Here is a 10,305-nt window from a genome sequence, read left to right as displayed (position 1 = left end):
TGCAGCAATGTTTGGGTACACCCAGCACCTAGGCAAGGGCTACTCGCATTGCCAGCACACGCTAGCACTGCTGCATCCCATGCATCCATAAGCTGAGTGGAGTCCCTTTAGCCCCTCCACACTCCCTGTCTCCACAAAGTGCCCAAAGACCTAACAGCCCCATGCCAAGCGTGAGCCCAGCTCCCCTCCATGACCCTGGCAGGGCCGTGTTTCCTGCTGTCCCTCTCAGGAGACACTGCCCATTCTGGCAAGCTCTGCACTCTATTTATAATAAATTAGCCCTGAGCTCCATTTGCATGGATAAATATAGCATCAACCCCTCTGCCAAGCCATTTTTCTCTTGGTTAACACATTCATCCAAGCTGCTCTATTTGTCTTTCCACCACAGACTTATATTCTTCCGGATTCATTTTGTCAAACAAATTGCATAAGCTGGAATACTACATTTACCCTGTGCTGTTTGATTACAGGCGTTATTTATGACACAGCAAGGCATATGGCATTAAGCTCCTTAAAAATAATAATAATAATGATGAGAGAAGGGAAGGGGGAAAGCTCTACAAGAGGGGAGGGGAAAAGTGGGGTTTATTGCAGGCAAAAGCTCCTGCCATGGGTGATAAATCCCAGGCACTTTCTGCAGCTGCTCTCGCGCTGCTGGCTTGATGGATGGCACAGGCACCAGCACATGGGTTGGCTGCAGGAGCGTGGAGCAAGGAAAGGAGGGAATAGCTGGAGCATACCCTGAGGTGTGCAGGGGGTGCTGGCCAGCAGTGATGTGGCACTTCACAGGAGGGCAGCGATACAGACAGCCCAGTTTGGTCTCTGACCCGTCCTCCTCTGTCCTGGCCATCCTGGCTCTAATTGCATATTGCAATTCAATCAGAATCTCTTTCAAAGGCAGGTGCTTGGTTAAGGGCCTGCAGGACCTTGAAAGTAGAGTCCCTCCTGCAAGAGGAAGGTAATTAATGAGTGGGCACTGATCTCAAGGTCTATAGAACAGAGTCAGCAGCAAACTCACTCCCACAGATACATAGTGGAGCGCTGCCACGTTACTGGAGAGCTCAGGGGAAGAGCTGGGGTTGGACGTGGTACCCACCAAGGGTGCTGTATCATCCCCCGTGGGAGCAGTTGGCGTTATTCCCCTGGGGCAGCTTGTGCTTTCCCTCCTCCTCACCTTTGAAGTGAGCAAAGTTCCTGGTCTTCCCTTCTCGCCCTGTCCCAGGAAAGGGGAGCACACCAAGCTTGTGGTCGGAGACAGCATCAGCCTCTGGATATAACTCCTTCATAGCCCAGACTCTTACAGGGGCAATGGGATGAACAAGCTCAAACACAGAGGCTAAAGGCTTTTTTTTCCCTGGCAGATGCAAATGGTTCTGCTGTACTAGCCCCAGCTTCTGCTTTCTTGTTTATGAGCTGGCACAGACCTGGGAATGCTGGGCAGGCAGAGTTAATCAGGCCTTGTTTGTGATTACAGTGAACTCTTGCATTTCATGGCCTGCATCCTAAACCTACTTTCTAATTCCCCAAGGGAGAGGGATTTACACTTTCAATTTTATGTCTAGTTAGTTAATGGTCCATTACTGTCAAAAGGATCAGTAGCTAGAAGTTAAATCCTACAGGATTTATGATGAGGAAGAACCAAAGGCTGCAGAAGAAAGCACATCAGACAGAGGGCACAGGGAACACAGAGGGATGTTTGAAGGTCCTGTGACACCACTGACTGGACACTGGTACCTGGCACAATGTGGAGTGGGGTGAACCTTGTCCAGAGATGTCACTGGGCCAGGATTGCTGAGTGACCTTGAAAGCTGCTTTATTTCCACAATATATACGTATTTGCCTCAAGTAGGAGGCAGACCAAGATGTTCACCACACTCCAGCATCACTTAGGTGAAGGTAGGCCATTGCATCCCATAAACGGCATGGGAAATCAGTGTCCCAACACTTCGTTAAGCTCTGGCTTACTTTTCATTAATGCTTCTTACTAATGAACCCAAGCTCTGCTGTAGGTAGACGATGATGCAGCTACCTCTGAAGCAGGACACTGTCACGACCCCATAGCACAGAGAAGCTCTGAGACTCTGGTTGCCTTTTATAGGTCAAGGTAGCTTGAGCTGCACACAGCACAGTGCACCTCTGAGCTCTGGAGTCATCAGGGCACCTTCAGAGTCCTTCCTCATCCTGGTGCATACCTGCAGGAGAAGGACACATTAGATCTGGAAAGACAATCCAGGAGAGCTCCCAGTGGGTTCCACAAGGCATCCAGAAGCTGTCCTGCTATTGCTTTTCATCATTTCAGCTGGTAAGCTTCTACAAGACCAGCATTGAAATCAGTGTTTCTCCACTAAAGCCCTGCCACGGTAACAGCATATACATGAAATAGAGCTGTACTCATGACTAGATAAGTCCATAAAGCTCACTTTCATCCCTGTTATTTCATCCCATAAACAAAAGATGGGACTTGAGGCTCTTACAATGTTCCTTTTCACATGTAAGCACAGACTACTGTAGGACCTTAGGATCCAGCCTGCTCCATCCCAACAATCCTCACACAGCAGCCCTACAGTAGTTGCCACAAGTGTTCTCCAGCAAAAGGCAATGCTACCCTCTGGTGCTTCCTAGCAGAATAACCACTGCCCACTGTTCAAGAGCTAACACAGGACCTGCAAGGCAGGGATGCTATCATGCTGCTTCCTCACATCCCTCCAGACAGGCCAGCCTATGTGTATGGGGCAGCTTTGTCTCTGAGAGTGCCATAGCACCCCAGGTTCCCTCAAACACTGCACTGGAAAGAGATGTCCAACGATGCTGACTGCCTCACCCCAATAACACAGACCACCTTCACCATGGAAAGCCATTAAATGCACACAGCAAGGGGCAAGGGGCTGTGCTCACACTCATCTCTGCAGGCAATGGAGCTGTTTCCTTTTCCTCCCCCTGTTAAAGCTGTTGCTGACTCTTTTCAGTGTAAATTCCCTCCACAGGAGAAGCAATTAAAGGGAACGGAGGAAGAAGCTAACTGTTATCAAGTCATTGCTTTGCATGAGGAGGGCACATGGAGACTTCGTGGCAGTCTTTGTTGGCCCTTCACACTTGATTAACTCGCATTTGCAAGGCTTTTCTTCACTTGCATGGAGCTTTTTGTCATTCATTTCTAATACGTTCTCAGAAATGGAGCCCTGGCCTGCCAGCACAGGCAGGACTCGCATTAAAATAGGCTGTGGTTTGGTTCCTAGGGTTGATTTACCATTCCTGTGGTAAACAGCAGATTACATTGTTTGCGATGCTTCATAAATCCCCTTTTTGTTAAGTGTGTGTTTGTATTTAAGTGGAGCTTTCCCCTGTGCCTGTGTGCATGCGCGATCATAATAGCTACGTTTTCCTCTGACAGTACTTGTTTTTCATCTCGTTCTTTCCCTACCTTCCTCATTTTTTCCATCTCTTTGGCCCTGCCTCTGCTCTTCACCAACAAAACCTTCCTTTGGTTGCCAATAACTTGCTCTTTGAGGATTCTTTCGAGCTTACTAATGTGGCTTCAGAAACACCTCTAAGAACTTCCTGCAAGTTAAGAGATCACCAGAAAGAAAAGGGATCTTACTGAGGAAGATGCACAAAAAGATGCATGTTTCCCCTCAGTTACAGCTGCAGAGATTCCAATGATGTATATTGTGAGGGTTGTCTTCTCTACCATTTCCTAGCCTTAGCCTAGATTCTGGTTATATACTAGATATTGGGGTTTGGAGTATCTGTCCCAATGCACTTCTTGACTGAATCTCTTCAAAACAGAGATTCACGACATAAAAAGGCATCTATCCCATGGCAAGAGTGAAATGGATGTATAACACCTCATGTTACAGCTGACTCATCACAAACAGCCTCCGCTGCTTGCAATGTAAAGCACTGTGTCAATAAACGCAGTCTCTGTGTACATGTCAAGAAACACAGTGTGTAAATAAGAGATGTAAAAAGCCACAGCAAAGACCAGGGAGCATACTCATTCAAAGGGCTTCTAAGCCAACATATAAACTTAAGTAATGATTTCTAAGTTTGTTTAATAAGATCCATAATCTCATGGGGTTTGGGTCTTTGAATACCTCAGAGGGCTCAGGAGAATACTGTGATACTTGGACTGGCCAGTGCTTTGTACCCAGGCATTTCAAGGCAATGGCAAGTACAAATCCAGCTGCGGAGAGAGGAAGGATGCAGGCTTGAGACACATCACTAGAGAGTGTAAATCTTCATTTCCACATCTGTTTCCTAGCATTGCACAGGAAAGATAGATAACAACTTCTTGATAGGCTGTTGTTTAAAAACACCGAGGAGACCACTGAAAACCAGCAATAACTTCCTGCTCATACACTATACAGTGACAGCATCTTTGCATGTAAAGGGCCTAAAATATCATGTTTAGACTTCAACTCATGAATGATGTAAATTCAGGGGTTAATGGGTTTGATGTTAACTGCCCCTCAGGTGCTGCCAATGAGAGCTCCTGCCTCCATCACCCTAGAAATGCAGTTGTGATGCCTATAAGTACCTTTCCCAGCAGCAGCTAGGAGCTGCTGTTTGTGCTGGTATGAGGTGCTGGAAGGGTTCTCTATATGATCTGCATTAAAGCTTCAGAGGAACCCAGGCACATACAGGTATTTGGCTGGAGATTGGGTATAAATGCTTGCAGAAACATTGATAATGCCTTGAAAAGCCTAGAAAAACAAGTGGAGGGGCTGCTGCTCTGCCAGGTCCAGAACCGTGTGTCAGTGCTGGCATCTGCTGTTCCCTGCCTTGAGACTGTTCTCTTTCCCTTCCAAATGTCTGGTCCCTTTTTAGAGCATAGCTGTCGCAGGCTGCTGTTTTGCATTGATTAGTACTGGATCCACATACCTGTGCATCACCTGGCAATGAAAACGGTGCCCAGACCGATGCACAGGCAGATTTTAGCCCCATTTGCTGGCACATGCAGAGCTGTTTGTGCTGGCTGTGTCATCTGCAGGAACACAGCTGATAGCCTATCTGGCATCAACCTGCTGGGACAAAGCTTCCTCCTTCAGAGTAACAGTGCTGGAACACCTGAATCAGCAGAGTGAATTTGCACTGATTCAGCATTCCGTGTTGGCACAGTATCTCCAATCTGGAAGTGGGTATTCAAGGCCTGGATGTGAGCTTCTTGTTCCAGTAAATGTAATTTCTTTGACTTGCAAGAGTGCCAAGACTGTCTAGAGAAGGTAATTGGCTTTGGGGGTCCTATTTTGCCTTACTTAGGGGCTCTTTTTGAGGCTCTTGAGGGTTGGAAGCTGAAGCTTGAAGCCCTACGGACACAGGGCTGCAATCTGACCCAGGATGTTGATGACATTTTCCTGCTAACCACAAGAACCTCTGTGCAGAGAGCGGCAGAAAAGCAACGCTTAAAAATGCGTAAGGAGCCAGCCTTATTGCCTTAGCTTTTATAGCTCTTTCTGACCGCGCGTTCCAGTGCAAACTAGCGTGCTCCCTTTGGAACTGTTCCTGGCAGAGGAATGGAAACTGCTGAAGCGTTTGTTCTGGGAAAAGAGCAGCACAAATGCGGAGAAGATGAAACCAGATGTGTTTCTGTACAAAGCCACTTCAGGGGGTGCATGCGGTGGGGAACTTGGGGATGCCAAATCAGAGCACACAGGGCTGATCTCCAACTACCTATAATAAAGGAAATGAAAGGGCCTCTTGTCTTCAGCTGAGCTCTACAGCAGCCTGTGGGCTGCTGGAGCACCCTGGAGTCCCAGCTGCTTTGCAGCTCTCTTCAAGCAGGGCTGCTGCACCTTTGCACATCCAGCACCATTTGCCCCGGGTGAGTGGCTCCAGCACCATCCAGAACCCTGCCGCGCATCGCTTTGGTGAGACAAGCTGAAGTGAGAGGGGGGTTCTGTGATGGTGAGGATTGTCATCAGATACTCTAATGTAGGACCCGCTTAGAGCTTCCTACTGCAGTGTTTTGTCATGCAGCTGTGCGGAATGGGGTATCCTTGTATGATGGAGACTTTTCTTTGTTCTTTTAGGCTGCTTTGCTGTCCTCGACGTTGGAGATATATTGTGGTGGGTTCGTCTCGCTTAGTTTTGGGTTTCTTGCAGCATATTCATGTTGGAGACAGCTTTGGACCCCAACATCTGGAAAATCAATGTTCTTCCTGTGCAGGTACAGCATCTGTGATTGCCCTTTTTTCCTGTCCCATCACTCAGTGTTCTGGTTCCCCATAAAATGATTTTTCAATCCCTGTACTATACTGATAGCCATTTTCACTGCCTGTTTTCCTGTTTCTTATGCTCATACAATGGCACCTTTTCAGCAGCAGTTGCAGTTATCGCTGCCACAAGGTGGTTGTGTATTTGTTCTGGGTACTCCCAAGTGGAACCTCGGGTATCAGGAGGTGGTATCCAGGTAAGTGACATTGCTATACTACTGCAGACAACTTATGGGGGAGTGCTCCAGAGGTGCTTCGGTCCCTTCCCAAGTGGAGTGCAGGGCCAATGGGCACCCTGTCTGGCCTGGAAGTGGGATGCCCTTGAGGGACCAGTGTAGTTCTTCACTGGGTGTCTGGGTGACTCTTTCTTTCTCTTTCATTGCTAACTTTGGCCTATGGCTTTGGGTGTCTCTAGACGAAAGCGCAGGGATTCTTCCTGATGATGCTGTCTTCATCTACAATCTGTTTCCTAGAGACAAGTGTTTCAAATCAGAAGGTTGGCCTGGATGAAAAAGGAAGGAATTTCTTCACGACATGGTTCTCTGTGGCAATACTGATGCACGGAGGTATGAAGTGACCCACTTCGTGTCCCTGAAGGAGACTGTAGAAGAGATGGAGACTCAGGCTTCCTAGCTCTGCTGCAAGAGCCTGGGGAAACACAAGGTTCTCCAGCCTCCTAAGCAATCAGAAGCAGACAACAGTGGGTAAAAAGCTGCCTGGGAAATGCTTGAAAATCCCCCTCTGCTCCAAACCATTTGTCACATGGGCTGGGAGGAACCAGTGAGTGACTCAGTACAGCACAGGGCTGGCAGATGCGGCTCTGCACGGCCAGATGTGGCTGGGAGCATGATGCTGTTTGTGGCTTGGTGCAGAGGAGAAGGGTAAGGACCAGAGCCGGGGCTTGCCCAGTGCCTCCAGGGCGAGCTGACATCAGGCAGTGCTGTCTGCCCCTTTGCCCAGGCACCCAGTGCAGCACAGACTGGCTGGCTCCTATCAGCTGCAGGGAAGGCAGGGAGCAGGGGAAGCCCTTCTGCCCAGCCTGGGTACACGCTCCCATTGTCCCCACTAACAATGGGGGAGACAAGCAAGTGCTGGAGCTGATGACACAAACCCAAGTGCGGCGAGCAGCTGGCTGGATGCTAAAGGGAAGCTCTGTGCGTGCTGCAGGGACAGCCCCTGCCTGTCCAGCACTGCCAGGGTGAGGGCCAGGCCTCCCAACAGCAGAACCGAGCTCTGTTCTGTGCCTGTATTTAACCTGCCTGTATTTAACCTGCCTCTCTCCAGCCTGAGGAGCCTCCTCGCTGGCTGGGAATCATCCCCGGGAACCTGTGTGGTGAGAGCTGACCACCCTGCCCCAATGGTTCCTTCATAAATAAGGAATGCCAATAAACAGTTTCCATTCCTTAAGGCCCAGCAGGTAGGAGGAGAAAATTCAGGGAAGCTGTTTCCATTTTCTGTAGCTTGCATTATTCATGCCTCCTGAGACACAGAGGGGAAAGCTAGGCTGGTGATGGAGAGCAGCAGTGCTGTGCTCTATGCCTTTCTCCATCCGGCATCACCCTAGGAGGGCCCTAAGAGCTTCTCCTTTCCCACACAGGCAAATTTCCCCAAGACAAAGGGGTTTTAAGTTACTCTGGTAATCAATCAGTTGCATGCCTGGGGCTTCTAATGCTGCACAACCTGGCATCAGTGGGGTATTCCCATCGACTGCCGTCCCGATGCAGGACAGGGGGTGATGGTGTGTCACAGGGGAAGGTGTTCAGCAGGTTGAAGAGGGGGGTTCCACCATCTGACGTGCATCTTTTCCCAGATCCAGCTGTCCGTTCATGTCAGCTCCCATACGAAGAGCCCGTGGGATGTGGCACCGTTGCAAAGAGGCTGAAGGCAGGCCCTCTGGCCACTCACCCTGCAGGTAAGAGACCCAGACCTCCAGACTCTGAGCTAGGAACCAAGTTATCTGCCTGGCTTAGTTGGCAGGGATGCTTCTCCTTCTCCCAGGAATGAGTTTCCCCCTGAGCTCAGCAGAGGTCAGGTTTGCAGGGCATGGTCCAGAAACCAGCTTTCCTATCCCACCAGGACGCATTGCTGGTTGCAATGGGAGGCAGCGAGGAGTCTGAGCAGGCAGCCAAGCACCATTCCCACGCAGTCTGAGGAGCAGATGGAGCAAGCTGAGAGCTTTGTGCCTTAGTCAACCCCTCTTGCAGGCTGAGTTGGCTCCTCCTGTCCTGGCTGGCTCCCACCAGGATTTCCAAGTCTCTTACAGGAATAGTGTAGCAGCTCTGGGAATGAAGGGCTAGAAGCAGAGATGGTCACCCACCCTCCAGATGGATATCAGACTGCAAGGAATTGCTCTGCAACAGGCAGGAGAGCTGTGCTGCTGGGACCTTGCCTGGTGGCTCCCAGACACTGACAGCAACGTCAGGTGAAGCAGGGGTTCACTATGGAGCATCCTACACTGCAGTGCATACTCACTGCTGGCAGCCTCCCAGCAGGGTCTCCCTTCAAGACAAGCCACCAGGACAAGCAGGAGGGTGCAGCATCCCCACTGGGCACTCTTGCATGACTGCATGTCAGCATGGAGCCAGGACTTAGGTATCCAGACCCTGCAGGCAAACAGGGAGGCACAGAGGGAAGGGAGGGATGTTTCTGCTGTCAGGTGTGTCAGTGCAGGGACTGGAGCCGATTCCTCTAATAGCTGATCTCTGTTAGGTCTTCAAGTCTCTGGGACTTCTCAGTACCCAGGATCCAGCCATAAGCAGGCAGAGGTACCATGGAGGAGCCCTTCGCACTGCAGGCAAGGCGCCCGGCAGTGCTGGGGTGTTGTGCCAGCCATCTCCTTTGCTGGGCTAATGTGGCTGCTCCAAGCACAGCAGAGGCCAAGGAGCTTGCTGCAGCAGCAGCCCTGATTGCCCCTGTTTTCCATGGCTGTGTGCTGCGTGCAGGAAGGAGGGGAGCACAGTCTCCTCCACCCCTGCTCTGTGCAGTGGTGCCACAAAGCCCAAGGGCTTTGTATCTGGGCCATGCTACATATAGCATCCGTGGGGCCTCGCTGGGCTCCCAAGGGCCTTTCTGTCTCTCCAATCAAGGGCAAAGCTTTTCTGCAGCCTCAAAGACGGGGTGGGAAGGGCCTGGGTTTGGCTTCATGCAGTGACAAGCATAAAGACTTTGCCACCCTCCTGTCAGCTGGAGCTCTGGGGCCAGGCAGAGCAGGGACATGCAGGGGCAGGCACTGCGCTGTGAAGCTGGTGAGCGTATCCATCAGTCGAGCCTAGAGCTGCAATCTCTGCCAGATCAATAGCACTGATTCTCAGACGCCCTCCCTTACTCCTGTATCCCGTAACTCCTCAGCTCTAATGGCCTGGGAGAGGATGCCAGGGGTTTCTCCCCAGGAGTGCTGCCCCAGATCCCGTTGGCTAGGACCTAATGTCTCCCCTCCCTTGCAATTAGCAGTGGGGGAGCAAATGATTACTGGTAGGGACCGGCTGCTGCGTGGGCATCCTGCTGTCATGTTTTGAGCAGGACCCAGTGCGATGCTGTGCTGTGATTCATGAGCAGGAGGGAGAGACGCTCCCTTTCCTCTCGTCTTTGGGGGTAGGCTGAGGGCAGGGGAAGATGTTCCTCTTGGGAAGGATGCGCACCTCTCTCCTGGAAGGGCATCCCCTGCAGCAGCATGTCCTTGGGACAAGGCCAGGTTTTAATTGCTGCAGCAGCACCAGGCACTCGAGTCACGGTCCTCAATCAGTGCCTCAGCTTCTAGCCTACCCCCTGCTGCTACTGGGGATGGTCCTAGGGCGACTCAGAGCAGTGATGCCCCTGACGCACTCCATCAGAGCAGAAGGACTCCCCACATGCCCTGGCTTTCCCTCCAGAGAGGAGATAGGGGAAGTTCAATTGATCTGAGCTCTTAGGAGAGCTGCGCCCTGCCTCTGCCTGTCTGTCCTGCCACATCACCTGTGCCTGCTGGTAACTGCACTGTCTGGCTCCCTCCTTGCCCCTGTTTATGCCTGTCTGTCTGTCTCTGCCTGTCCCCTGCCACTTCAAATGCTGCCTGCACCCTCTCCATTTCTCTGTCATGATTAGGTTTTCCCCTCCT

This window comes from Pezoporus wallicus, unplaced genomic scaffold (genome assembly GCF_028554395.1).
Source record: "Pezoporus wallicus isolate ANWC-B61680 ecotype Strahan unplaced genomic scaffold, APGP_CSIRO_Pwel_v1 contig_11829, whole genome shotgun sequence".
Classification (NCBI taxonomy): domain Eukaryota; kingdom Metazoa; phylum Chordata; class Aves; order Psittaciformes; family Psittacidae; genus Pezoporus; species Pezoporus wallicus.
Note: the sequence above shows the minus strand (reverse complement) of the source record.